This window comes from Chiroxiphia lanceolata, chromosome 15, assembly GCF_009829145.1.
Source record: "Chiroxiphia lanceolata isolate bChiLan1 chromosome 15, bChiLan1.pri, whole genome shotgun sequence".
NCBI lineage: Eukaryota > Metazoa > Chordata > Aves > Passeriformes > Pipridae > Chiroxiphia > Chiroxiphia lanceolata.
This window is the reverse complement of record NC_045651.1, coordinates 4,500,922-4,516,260: the sequence shown is the minus strand read 5'-3', so window position 1 is coordinate 4,516,260 and position 15,339 is coordinate 4,500,922. Positions and strand designations below refer to the sequence as shown.

The 15,339-nt window shown below is 41.1% G+C and overlaps 1 protein-coding gene across 1 annotated transcript in view; it reads right to left on the bottom strand.

Moving 5' to 3' along the window:
* The window catches only part of SLIT3 (slit guidance ligand 3), a 481,232-nt gene that overhangs the window by 414,719 nt on the left and 51,174 nt on the right, over positions 1–15,339 (bottom strand).

The window sequence follows — 15,339 nt, the reverse complement described above, 5'->3', positions numbered from 1 at the left end:
TAGACAAATCAAGACAAAGTTAGAAAACAAGTAAATATAAAAAAAAAAAAAAAAAATCAGTCTAGTGCAGCCTCTTTACAGAAACACAACTCCCTGACTCATGAGTTCATTTGTCCAGCACTTCAGGACACCATCCAGGTGCAAATCACACTCTCTCACTGTTATGGAGTCTTTCTCCATGGTCATTGTACATCCCTGTTCCATCAGGCTCAGAATAGAAGCACTTGACTAAGGCAGGCAACAGGAAAAAGATGGATGGTTTGCTATCAGAACAGCACGATCTGATCTCTGACAACTCGAGTCTTGCCCATCAGGAGCTCCTTACAGATGAGTTTCTGGAACATTGGCTTCTGTACTTCCAGTATGTTGACTGCCAGAAGCCAGACCACACAGATCACAGTTGGACAGAGCTTTCTAACTGTGCTAAATTCTCACAGAGACAATAACTTAGCATATTTATGCATTTCCTTTGTGATTTATTTTGTGCTGCTAAACTGTTGCCAAACACAGGCCTGGTAAACGTGTACATTCCTCCTTAGTACCTGCAGGAATCCCAAGAACCAAGTCATCTTCAAAACATGCCTGATACTTCACATATGGAGATCTTCAAAGACAGAAGATTCCTCACCAGATTCTGTGCACAACTTTCAGCAGTTGTACATTTCCTTTTCACGTCTTGAGCTGATGACAGGGAACAACATGCCAGCTTTTCCAGGCACAGAAACACACTGAAAAGCACTCTCACACCATTCATGTGGTTGTTACAGACCTAACTCTTCTTCCTGTGCGAGATCAAAACATTTCACACACAGCACTACACGAAAACAATGTAATTAAAAACATACTCCAAAGTCACTGCGTGTGTCGATCACGACGGTATTCATGCATTTACACTGCAGATCTCTTCCACACATCTGGGCATTTTTATGCTTTCTTCTGGTTTTCAGGATGCCGAAAACATCGAGAAATTCCATGTGTTTCCAGGTAACTGTTACCTCTCCGTGCTTTGAAGACTGTCCCATATTTCATATTTGTTCATCCCTCCGCTTCACTCCCCAAAAGCACCAGTATATTTTGTCACTGGTTACAGCAGAACATACCCATCCTACAGCAGAGCACTGCCTCAGCCTCAGAGGCAGTGTTCTGTGACTAGTTCTTGTGGTGACCTCTTAATCCCTCAATTAAGAGGTTAAGATTTCCTCAGAAGTACCTTTCAGACCCTGCATATCACTCTATGCAAACAGAGTCCACAGGGCACTGGGGACAATACAGAACAGATCTGCATTTTTATGCTTATCAATTCCACTCATCCTTCAGGAATGAAGGCCTGAAATCCAGAGAGTCTCCCATCAAGCTTTATTTCACTGCAGCTCCTGGTTATTGCTTCTACACCCAGTTTAGCTACTTCTTAGTGAACAAATTCTCACCTAGGAAATTTATTGTTCTTATGAGACAACACATGAATCTCAAGCACTAACAACAGCCTACTAGACTGCTGATATGCAAGCTTCCCAAAATGATATCAAAGTCAACACAGATTCACACAGTGCTTTTTAGATATTACTTTCACAGGTCTGTGGTTTTTTTAAACAATGCAAAATCATCAGTATTATCACTGTGAAGACTTACAGTGTGTCCTCCAACCAAATGCCTCATGTAAGCTCTCAACTGGTCAGCAAATAGTCCCACATTCACCACTGGGGCTGTGGCAGACACAGTTCTGAGCTTCCACAGCATCTACTAAGCTCTGTGTCATGAGTCATGGATGATGCTGCTGCTTCCCATTGTTCTGTGCAGAGGAGTGGGGGAAGGACAGCTCTGTGTGGGAAAGATCTAGACAGCATTTGGCACAGAAGTGTGCAGAGCTCTGCTCATTTGCAGTATTGTTCTTGAAACATTAACCTGTAAGTGCTCTGCATTTACTAAGAAATAGGCTGGATAGATTACTTCAAACAATCAGATTAATACACCAAAATATAATAGTGACATATAAACTGCAGGGACTCGCTTTTAGGGTAAGTTTTCTGTAACTTATACACAAGTAAAGAATGTGGAATTGTATTTACTGAAAGTTGAAACATGTAAGGGAAATGAAAAACAAGAAAGATCAACTGGAAATGTCATTAGTATTGTGAGGGAACAAGAAATAAATACAAGCCCAGTGATCAGAAAATAAATCACAGCACTACATAAGACCTGACACACTCTTTGGGAACAGACTGATCAGCACTTCTGTCAGTCCCAGTTGAGGCATAATCAGCTTTTGCCAATTCAAATGTCCCTGCCCTGTGGGACTGGGAAACAAGGCTGGATAACTTAAGAGTTAACCCAGGTAAAAGGACTTTGTTTTTACCCCTCCACCACAGTCGATTCCTCCCTCTGTTAATCATCCAGAGGAGCAAGTTCCACAGCCAGCCATGGGCATCCTGATGCTCCACAACCACGGCCACTGAGAGAGGGCCAGGGCAGCATCAACACTGTCATTTAGACTAAAACTCCTGATAGGAGCAATGCCAGTCAGTCTGGAGCCCTGGCATCCCTCTGGGATGCTCAAAGCAAGCACCCACACCTTTCACTGTTAGTCAGGGCAGGGATCCAGGCAGGGCTTGCTCAGCTCTGCAGGCTGTGGGTTCCTACTGCAACAAGCTGGTACAATCAATCCCAGCTCCAGCCTGCTCCTGGAATAAATCAGGAGTATTAAAGAAATGGGGTGAGAGGAAAATGAATGGGTTTGACTGTGGCAAGGCTGTGGTCAGCCACCACCTGTCCCAGGGACCGGTGGCACAACCTCACTCTACTTTACACCTTGGCAAAGGAGCTGCTCCAAGAGCCCTGGCACTGTGGTTTGGGAAGCAACCACAGAAGGGCAAAACAAAACACCTCTGTTTACTTAGCTGAGGTGAATGAATAAAGAGGTTTGACTTGGAAAGCTGTCCCAGAACCAGGAAACTTCTCCTTGAGTGCTCTCACAGATCACACTCAGCAGGTCTGACCAATACAGCAGGTATTTACAACAGCTTTGCCTCACACCAGAAAAATTCAATGCATTTTAGTGCACTGAGAGTAGTTTCAGTTGTCTGCTTTGCTTTTGGCCTACAGCCCTAATTAGCGTTCTTGCAGAATATACTTTTGTTATTCGTTAAAAAAAATAATGGTAAAATAATTTTCCATATTACCTCAATATGCCACATGATTGCTTTCCATTTAGGAATCAGAAAAATCAGTTTAAAACCATTTTGGGATCACTAATATGTAAAAGCTACCCTCGCTGTAGGTAAGTTTTATAAAACAAAAATCAGTGGCAATTCATGAGAGAATTCTTTTAATCCACAGGAAAAAAAACCGAGTAGCTATTAACTCTTCAGATTTCTTCAACACCTCTTCAGTATTTAAATGCACTTGTTCCAGCCCTTCTCCATCCTCATGCATTGCTCAGGATGTACATGTCAGCAGCACTAAAATGATGGTAAATTTGACACCAAAAAAAGTCTTTGGTATTTTTTTTTCTTATATTTCCCCTCCCCTTCTCTTTTAAACAAAGTATGGCAACAATTTGATAGCCCAGCAGTGTTTTGCCCTCCTGAACCCTGGCAATGACCCAGAGGATTTGCACTCTCCTGCTAATCACAGGTCTGGCTGCGGCCATTTCCCATGACATAGCTGAAATTCTCCAAAACTTGCCCTCTCAACTTCCCTACCAGCCCATTCCAAAGCTCTTTGCTGTCTCCTCGGGCTGTCAATCCCAGCTCTGGCTGCAGCACCAGGGCTGAAAATCTGCCACCCTCACTCCCGACCCACCGGCAGCAGCAGGAGCTCCCCTGGACCTGCTCCTCAGGCAGCACCACAACAGCAGCAGGAGCAGGTGCTCCCCTCTGACACACACTTGAAAAGGAAACCAAACTTAACCATGAAAAATACACTCTGCACACATTGAAATGACAGTTTTAAATATTTATCTCAAGTTAATAAACCCGAGGCCTGTTTCCACTGCAGCCCCTCTGCAATTCCAGGCTCGCCTCGCCGTCACACGTTCTCTTCAGTGGTGCATAAAACCAGCTCAGACTTATTTTATTTCTTTCTATTAATATCAGGAACCATGGGGAAAATACAGTCCAATTTATGAGCTGCCCACATCATTCTATTATGCCATAAAATTGGACAATATCAGTAGTCTTGAAGAAAATTGCAACAAAAATTAAAGTTGCTTCGATCACTCATTGAGATTTCACCATTCCGAGTTCTTTGTGTTTAACCAAAAAATTCCATGATTTTTAAGGCAAGGCACAGTTAAACCCTTTGTGTCCTGTCTCTATACCAGGAGACTATTTAAGCACTGATTTACAACTGCTGAAAAAACATCAGCACTTCAGGAACAGGAACGATCACAGCTCAGTCCTTTTTTTAGAATTTACTTACTCTTTAACAACTTAAGACAATTCAAGTAGTATCCAATTTTCCCAATATACCCATTAAAACTCAAAAGCAGCAGTTTTTACACCTACAAAATCTTTCATTCAAAAACTGCCATGTATCTCAAGAGCTGGCTGTTTATATTATATCCCAATAATACAACAATCCCAAGGCAAACAGTACATTATTGTAACATTTCTATGAAATCTACAGTAGCATGTGCATTTATAATGTGCTTGGGCTGTTGCACTAAACACTGTTTTCATTAAGTATTACATTTTCTTGAAAAATAGTCTGAATTTCCATATAAAGAAACAGTTTCCAAGAGCAACTGGGCATCAGCAAAACGTGCAAGAGCAGAGATGGAAAAAAGTAACTACCAGGAGGGTCAGGAAAATATATGTGCATGTGGAACAACCATCACACAAAGATGTTTGGCCACCTAAAATGAAATAAATCACCAACTCTTAACACCAGGGCTATCTAACAGTAAACTAACCCTCACAAAGTTACTCGATTCCAAATGCCATCCAATTCTTTAAAGCACAGGCCATTTAAATAATGTACTTACTTCAACAACTTAAAATTCCAACCAGAACACCGAGACTTGCTCACCACATTCCAGAATTCCTTGCCCTTATCTGGCATTTATTTGCCTTATTACCTGCTAATTAATATTTTCCAAGATGACTTAAAAAAAAAAATTCAAAAAAAAATCAGTCCAAGCACTCAACTTGTAGTTATTGAATAAATAGTTTTTTTCCATACAGGATTTTTGTTTCCCTGAGTTATTATGTAACCCAGTTTGAAATACTGAGCAGAACAAGGGGTGGATTTACAGCAGGTGGACTCTGCAGACACCTGAACCAGTTCAGATGATGACTTGGGATCACATCCACAAACACAGATTCACCTCTGCACAACAGCTACATTTAAACCCCAGTTGTCCTCTGGACTAACTCAGTATTTTCAGAACATGAACTCCACTGTGTAAAGACAATAATATTAAAAAAAAATTAAAAGTTGTCTTAAATTGTCCAAGTTGAGGGGTTTTGGCTGGGTGGGTTTTCAGCAGTGTAAGTTCAGAAGGGCTCTGTGTCTCCCCAGGTATCACACACTGATCTCACTCACTGCTGGTTCTGATTTCAGGCAGTCAAGCAAGATGTGCTTTCATGACTTTCTACAGGACTCAGCTCTATCCCAGCCCAGGGATAATGACATTGGCACTCCAGGGAGCCCCTGACTCCCAAAATCCTGTGGGCCCTGACCTCACTCCCACTGGCCACCGTTTAGTCTGAAGACACCCCAACTCCAATCCTAAATAAAACAACTGCCACAAAATCCCCTTCCAGGCTCTCAGCCCCTTGTTCTGGCTCCTGACCTCAGTATATGGATCACTCCTTTGTCCTCTAAAACTTTCTCATTCGCACACAAGTGAAATAAAAGCTATCAATTTTTTAATACCTACATAAAATCCTGCAAAAAAAAGAGGCCTAATTCCCATAAGAAGTCTCTAAACTTATGTTATAGCAAGTGGAGATAGTTGACAATAAGCAAAAAAAATTCATTGCCCATCCTTTCATTTAAATATTGAAGTGCCTTGGGGTCAATCAAAGGAATAAGAGCATTGCAGCTCAAATGTAATTTCTACATTCTCTTATGAAATATAAAATGTACAACCCTATGAAATGGTAATCAATGATTTAATGTACTATTTTCAATAAGCATCATTGCTACAAGGTAACCAGTGGGCAAGATGGATTCATGAGAAGTTACTTGGTAAAATGAGGACTCGAAATTATCTGCAAATTAACCAAGTAAAGAATAATTTAATAATTAAGGATAATTATGCTGTCTGGAATTATTTAAGATACAGGGCTATGAGGTGACATAACTTCAGTTTATGAATATATAAAATGAAGAGCCACTAAATATTAAATGGTTTTAACCAACTCACAAACTGAATTTGTCTTTTATTACAAAGAAAATGAAAATACGAAAATATTTCAAATATTTAATTTTTCTTCAAAAAATTCAAGTACCTGTCACCTTCACACAATTACCAATTACTTCCCATAACAGTCTCCACAGCATAAATCATTTCTTTGGCTGACTACCTCAGAAGTCTGAACTAATTAATCTGCACAACACAAATGTTAAGATTTTGGAATATTTTGTATTATTTTTGTACACACGTGGCTCCCACACAAACTCTGTAAGAATTTTTTGGGGTAAAAAAAAACCCCACTACTTGAAAAAAAAAAATCTTTTGACTTCTACATTAAAGTAGAAGCTTGTAATTCAATAACTTAATTGAGTAATTCAAGTTAAGCCTTTCTGGAGGCACTACCAAGAAGTCATTCCCTTCAGCATCAGAGGGACCATACAAGAAATAGTGTTATATTTTCCTTAGCTGGAGCTTTACCACAAGCTTCAAAACACACACAGGAAATCACGTGTTTGTCTCCAAAACACTAAGGAATACACTTTATATTTTTAAATAAGCACAGACAATATTGAAGATTACTGACAACAATACTTGTCTCCACAGGGTCATCTCAGCTCTGTCACTTCACCATCTCATTTTATATATTGTTTGGGCCTGTCTGAATCTTCACAGACCAACCTCACTTGAGACATGGGCATAATTTTGTAGTAGCTTAAAACGTGCCTAAAATTCAGCATAGCCCAGTGGATCTTATGACAACATTTCCTTTCAACCATTTTATTTAATAGTTGGGATTTTTCTGTAATTTAAATAGACTGCTGACATTGTAGCAACATTACCTTAGAGACTATTTGGAAATAAATTCAAAAATTAGATCAAGATCCTCAGATTAAGATCAGAAAGAGAACAATCCTTTTGCTGTAGCTGCAACCTGAAACTAAGTGAATAACATTTAAATTCAAAAGCTATGTTCTTAGATAATGTGAGGTTGGGACCAATTTGCCCTCCTTCCAAATTTTACCATGAGATGTAAACAGAAGAATGCCACAGAGCAGGAACTGAAAGCCTTGGCAGGTTCAGGACTGGGTGTTCTGAAAGCCCTCAACACTCAGTTATTGACACAGCCTCGAGATCCAGGCTGAGCTCAGGATGGAAACAGGAGCCAACTCTCAACCCCATCCCAAACAACGCCCTCTGGGGAACCTCAGGATTTTCCTCCTGAAGGCAGGAAAACATGGGTCCTCAAAAAAAAAAAAAAAAAAAAAACACCAAACTGGAAATTCCTGCCCCTCTCAGAATACCTTCAGCCTCCATCCATGCCAAGTCCACTCTAAAAACGATCTCAGGAAGGAAAAACCTGAGAACATGAGCCATTTGTACTTCTACTGCCTTTTTTTCTTTTCCTTTTTTTCATGTTATTTTCTAAGAGGATCTGGGCAGCACCTTTGTGCACGTGTTCTGTAACAGCCCTGACACAGGTCAGTCATTCTGGGTTTATAAGGTGGTTTTAAGCAGGGCAGAATCGGGACACACTCAGGAAATGGAGAAAGCAAATAAGTTTCTCCTACAATAAGGTGCAAGAAGATAAAACGTAAAAACACTGAACACCAAAGGCACATCCTACCTCTGAAAAGGGTATCAAAGCCAACACTACAAGTGGATTCAAACAGCACAATTTAGGGTAGGAAACAGCTGAACTTTACTTTCCTCAGCAGCAGTTCATCAGTTCTGGCTCCTGCTGACTTTCAAATTTTGGGGGAGTTGAGAACCAACATCTCACACTCCTGCAAGATGCTGAGGAGCACAGTCTTGTAGCTCTTAGGCACAGGATCCCCCAGCACCCACAAAACCCTGTCTTTGCCATTTAATCTTCCATTCTGAATAGAAAGAGGGGGGGAAAAAAAAAGACAAACTCCACAGCTTAGTATCCCATCCACAGTATCTGCCAAACCTTGCACCAGCTAAAAGCTTCCAAACCCTAGCATTAAATACTGTAAATAATACATTTAACCACAGAATATTTCAGGTTGTAGGGGACCTCTGAGGTCATATGGTTCAAATTCCCACTCAAAACATGGCCAGTTAAATGCTAGTGAGGTTAATATGCTGATTTCCTTCTTATATTGTATGGTATATACATTTCTTATATTTCTGGCAAGAAAACTAGAAAAATCTCCTTCTACAGGAGAAAGAAACAAATGACTTGGCCAACATAAGACTAAATATGAAAACCTTAAGAAGCAGGCACATTAGTGGGGAAAAAAAAACCTAAACAACCCCAGTGACTGCTGATGCAAGACATGCCACTGACTGTTTCTACAACTAATCCCCCCAACCTGGACAGATGAATTCAATTGTGGAAAGTTACTTGGGAAAAAACCCTCAGTGAAGTAACTAACTGCTGTAAAATTCAATAAGCACGGTTTAAAGTTACACAGAAGTATTGTCACAGGCCATTCAACACAGTCCTCTAGCATTTGAATACTCCCTGGCAACTGCTAAAGCTTGTTTCACTAGGAATATTTGAAATTTTCAGAGATTAAAATTGCTTCCACACAGTTTTCAACTGTATTTTCCTTTCAGGTCACCATAAGTAAGGGAGATGCCAGGCTGAAAGCCCAAAGGAAGCTCACTCTGGCATTCTTCCTTCCAACCTGACACTCAAACACTGGTGAACACACGCAAAAAATGCTACAGGAAGTCTCTGCTTAACAAAATTCTTCCTCCTTTCTGGGACTAGGCTCCAGAGTCATGCTAGAGTGGTAAGTCCTCACTTTTCCATACATTATGGTCTGCTCAATGTGCCCTAAAGGAAGAGGGAAGTCCTTTTCCCCTTTTCATTGAGTTATTTTAAAAAAAAAAAAAGAACCCCATGAAGTGAATTAAGAGATACAAAAAAAACCCCCAAACAACCAGACTGGCAATAAATAAGTCTCAACTCTTTAAGGTATATCATTTATGCTTTTTGCAACACTGTATTTATTTACATCCACAATTTACAAACCTTAACTGCAAAGTGGGAAACAGCCGTAGCTCAGAGTTTTGCCAAGTCTGACACCCGACACACGGCCTGTTGTAGCCACAGTTATCCACAGGCCGACCCAGCCATCAGCCCTTTGTTCATGTGTTGTTTAAACACAATGAAACTGGTTTACCTCATTAAAGAGGAGCTGGAATAAGCTCCAGCTGCAAGAGAGTGAGGTGGTCCTCGTTTTTGAAAAGCAGGGAAAATGAGTAACAAATAATTCCCTTCCAGCAATCGAAACACCAGTTTGGAAGATAAAATAGTGCAAAACCCGAGGCCAGCAAAAAGAAACATTGTTTTCCTTTGAAGCTCACCACCAACTGGGGCAAGTGGCATGTTGCATTCCCCAGGCTTATGGGAAATTTGTTTCCTGTCGTGTCAGGAAAAAAATAACCATTATTGCTGCGGTCCCTCCGGAGCCTGTAATTACTGATGGATGTAAATTACACTGGATCAAAATACTTGACAAATGTGACCTTGAAAGTCAAAACTAAGCAGGCTACCTGAGCAATGTTGTCCTAACTCTGTCGTAGGTGGGAATGGGCTCCCTGAACCAGGCATTTCCCAGTCACACGACAAACATCCAAAAAAAAAGAGTGACGGAGCTTCACAGGATTAATTCCTGTAGGTGGGGATGTGCCCCTGTGTCCTCTCAGCAAACCCAGTGAAGGGACACGGGTTTAGGTGTTTTATTGCAGCCAGTCTGGCTGCAACACACAACCCTGGGACTGGGGTTCCAAGTGTAGCCACTGGCAGCCACACAAGCACTTCATGCAGCAGGAGACACGTGAGGCCTCCAGAGCAAAGGAAGGGAAGCTGCTGAAGTGAAATACCTCCTACAGACCAGCAGGCTGCCCAGAGCAAATAACACCAAGACACTGCAAAGGCCTCCACTCCTGCAGAAAAAGTCCTAATAAAAGACCTAGCATAATAAAGACCTAGCATAATAAAGACCCCACCAGCTCTGCTCCCAAAAGGGGACTCTAAGGTATGGGGTTAATCAAGCAATTTTTGGGAAAAAGGAGAATAAGATGGTACAAATGTAAGTAGCTCAAGGGGAAAAAAAGAAAAATCCCATCCCAATACTTTTGAAGAGACAGTTACTCTATGCATACATTAGTTGTAGAAAACTTAGTTTAAGGCTCAGAGTGTGATAATGTTCCAGAGCACTCAGCACCTTCTTTAGACAGAAAGGACAGTGACCCAGTGATGATTATCACAACTAACAAGGAGTTCTAGTCCTGTGACTGTGTGATGATTCCCTCAACTAAAGTAATTAACTGCAGAAGCCATAATAATTTCATATTGGATGTCTTGTCAGCATTTCCCCCCTCACATTCACCAAGCACCGATATTGTACCTTGCATGTAAAGCACTCAAAATATTAAATTTACCATTCCCTCATAGATCAATAGGAATGAAGTAAATTCGTATCAGCTGTTTCCTGAAGAAATCCTTTCAGAGATATGTCTTTAGTAACAGCCCACCAGGGAGTTTACAGAGGCATGTACTTAATTTCAAATATGCTTCAGTCAATTTTCTCAACAGTATTTGCATTTCCATTGTAGAAAACCTCCAACTTCAACCGTGGCAATTACTGTACATTTGAATAATCTCACTAAACTAAGTTCCAGAGTATACCAGGGAAACATGAAAAATCAGCTCATGGCCTTTGTACAACACGAGGTGCCATAAGCCTTTGTTTTCAGTGTGTTACACTAAGAAATCAAAGCAGCTCAAAGGCACACCTTGTACATCATCCTTGCCTTAGTCATAAGAGTAAGATGATAACAAGCCACCCCTGCCAATCTATTCTTGTAGCCACGTAACATTTACGACTTGCACAAGTTATTTTAATTTTGTTTCATGGATAGTTCCTGCTCCTCTAAGTTTTCCAGTGCAGGCTGCACTTGGGACACGGAACTGCACCGGGCTCCACATCCAACCCCTCCTGGCTCAGCCCCACACTGACCCTTCTGACAGGCACACACTTGCCTCAGGCTACAATCCCACAGCTTCTCTCAGCCAAAGGGGATTTGAATCAAAATGAAATCCTGGATCATTTACGACCGTATTTCAAAAGCAAACATAGTGCATTTAAAAGTAACAGCAGCACTGGTTTGGGTGACCTCTAAGTGTCTGAAGTACTTTAACCAGGCCTGCCCTATTACCCCTGTGAAACACATGGAAAAGCTCCAGAAAGCCTGACTTAAGCTTCCCATTGTACACATTACAGACATCAAGAAGGAAACCAAATGAGAATTAAAGCAAGGAAGTGTTTGGCCTGGCATCATTTTACCCACCAAACCCTTAACTCAAGGGGCACTCTGACTGTAAAACAAAGCCCTGCAGGTAAAGCCGAGTTCTGCTGCCATGAAGCAGTCAGCAGGAGAACTGGATGCCAGAAAACTGGTGATCAGAAATGGCCTTTTGTTTTTGAAGATGCTGATCAAAATCAAGACTTCATGTGCAGCACTCAGAATTTAACCCTCATTAGTATCTCTACACCAATGATCACGCCTCCTATTTGTACTAGCCACACACACACACACTAAAAGAAATTCTCATTATCTCCAACATCGTTCTTAAGTATTGGAAAGGACTTTTACAAGACGATGAATGTAAACTCATCTTTGGCCTCAGGATGACAGTCTATTATGGAAAGCAATGGAAATATTTACATTATCATTATGATATTTTTCCTGTTACGCAGATGAGATGTCTGTGCTTCAGGTCACCAGTTCAATCTGTTCCTACGTTCTGTTTGTGTGAGGAAATGGCCTCAATGTGAAAATAATGCCAAATGCTCCAATTCTCATCTCCTATACATCAAAAAAAAAAAAAAAAGGTTATATTTGTTCTGCATTTTCTCCTAGTTGCAGTAATGACAATTTAGAAGTGGATTTCCCACTGCTTCTCTTAACCATGGACAGGACCACAGCAGCTCCAGACCACTGGCTGAGCACTCAGCAAAACACTTTACAGCTCCTTTCAGCTCCTTTCAGGGAAAGGCAGAAAATATTCACCTATGAATTAACCGACTAAAAGGAAGTTTTTAAACAAGAAAAGCAATATCCATATAGCAATACTTTATGTGCAGGTACCCCGAGATGTGCTGACATCTGCAGACTGGCTCTAACAGCAAGGCCAAAAAGCCACATTACAAAGCAAATGCAGTAAATCTGACTGTGACAAACTCAGAGCTGCACAGTCAGACTAACAGGGTTATCCAGTTTCCGGAAAAGAAACTGCCTATAAACCATCAGGTCAGAATCCCTACAGTAATAATATACCTGTGATATAACCTAATTAATCTCCGACTGCAACCTACACAGCTACTCAATCCTCTGTCGAGCTTAATAAAAGCAGCCCAGGAGGGCCACAGACAAATCCAGGGGCAACAGCGGCTCCCCAGCCTTGCCCTCGCCACAAAGCAACCCAGAGGAACCAGAACACAGCACTGCAGGGAGCTACAGCACTTGAACTGGTGCTAACAGAGAAGCAAAGCCCCAAAGTTCTGGAGGCCAATGTAAGAAAAGGGCAAGCCAATAATGCCCACCCACAATATTTTGAGAACTCTCTAACAGCTCTCAGTCACGGGAGAGCCGTCGGAACCAGAGGCTGAGTCACTGTGCTTTTCCCCCCATTTTAACTTGTCACTCTGCAGGCAGAAGCTGAAGCCAGTTAAAAAGGACACATTTCAGAGCTGGCAGAGCACACGGGGCCATCCTCAGAACCTGCCCAGCTCTGTAGGTGATGACTACCCAGGCAGCCCCGATCCAGCTGGCTTTGCTGCAGCTCAAAGAGGCACGAGAGGCTGGGGAAGTTCAGAAAAGCCTAATTTTGCCAAGCATCTCCTGGATGCTCCCAAACGTTGTGGAGAAAAGAATGAACTCTAATAGGGATTAATGTCTAATTGGATAAAGCAAGTACATGCTGGATTTTATCAATACTCCTTGTTTGATACTAAGAGTAAGACAAATTTTAAGAAGCATCGGAAACCATTTACAACAGCTCTGTTGATGCAGAGTCCTAGGCTGGACTTAGTAAGTTTAAAAGGCTACTATTGGTGTTAGTAAAATAAACTAAACCTTTTCCAGTTCAGGATTGTGTTGAACACTCAATAACAGTGTAATAATTTTTAATATGTTATCTCCAAGCCATGTGATTTGAAACTAGAATATGTTTGACAGTGCTCTAAAAACCATCAGGAAATGGACACCCAGCAACATGGTTAAAGCTACCAAATAATTGCCAAATCATTAAGTGGAAAATTAATCCCAAAACTGGGAACCTCCTGATTTCTTGAGCTAAACATCAATGAAAAGAGAATGTCACCTTTCAAACAGCACAGGAAAAAGCAGTAGAAATGCAAGGCAGTAATTACTCAGCCAACAGAGTAAAAAAAACTTATTTCCAAGGCAGACTTATGCTTAATCTGCATGTGTGGCATTTCTTCTGGAAATGTATAATCCTTTGCCACAAACTCCCTTAAATAGCTTTGTAATAAGATGACCTGATCACAGAAGTTGGCAACAGGAACCTTCTTAGAAGAAAGACGCCACTGAAACCCAGCAGTAATTTTTGCAAAGAACACCCTTTCTTTCCCAATCGTGCCTGTTTCCCCTAAGAGGGGAAATAAGACATCTGCACACTATCATTTCAAATAACCAATTTTACACATGGGAAAAGCAGCACTGTGGAGGAAGCCTTCTGCCTTTTCAATATGTTTTCTTTTGTTTTCTACTCTCACAGTATTAATAATAATAAATCTTTTATTATATTTTTAAATTGTTCCTCTGCACTAATTTGGACAGAAAAAAAATCCTTAGACTTTTCAAATAAAACTGGTATTTGCATTTAAAAAAAAAAAATGGTTACATACATTATTTACAACCAGAGCCCAAAAGATCATCTAGAATGCCTTCAGCTTGATAAATGGTGTAAATGTCATCCAGCTATCTGCAGCACAAGCTTCTGACCTAATGCACATCTTTCTCAAGCCAGAAGTGCACCCCAGAGACCAGCAAACACTTACTGTAATTATTTACTGTCTTCTAAAAAGACCTGCTGTGATCTATACACAGTAAAACTACAATTACTGGATGTGGATAAAACCACAAAAACACCCTGTTACAAGCCCGTGCTCTTCTGTCATGGCAACACTGTAACTCAAACTCCTGTAACAACTGAATTGTCAGGATCCTGCTTTAATGGGAAACGATAATGGAGCTCTAAGGCAGCAACCCGGGAGAGCTTTCTTTCTAGAGAGAGAACAAACAGAGAAATAAAGAGGACACTAAGAAAATTTATGATCTGGTCGCTTTTCCAAACACAGCTCCCGATAACATCCCCAGGATACAAGAGGCTGAATTCGATCAGGAGTCATGATTTGATACTCTGTGCCTGCTGAGGAGCAGGTTGGGAAGGAGGGTTTACAAGCAACGCTTCTAGTAAGGCTTTCAGCAGCAAATCCTTGGCAAACCATGCCCGTGTGCAACAACCCCCTGGCTACAATAAACATCTTATAAAGGCACTCAAAGGAGAGCAGACATTGGTATAAGTGCAATCAAAGGAAGGCAGACACTGGTAAAATCCAACACACACCACACTCCTCAAACTCCAGCCAGGACACACCGACTTACCCAGAGCAACCCCTGACTGCAGCACAGCACAATGGAACAACATCACACAGCAGAGATAAGAAAAACTGCATATTTATGTTTAACCAGGGCAGCCTCATAAGTAAAGATGTAACTAAGCAGTTCCAGCTACTCCTTTCTAATGAAACTACTCACACAAAATCAAATCCACACACACGCACTGCACAAACAGTAACATGAGGAAGCAGACAAGTCAAGAAAAGAGATGGAAAACTGTAATGCATTAAAATAAAACTAAAAGCCAACGTGACTAATAATTCAACATACCACCTGGGTTTCCAGTGTCTAATAAG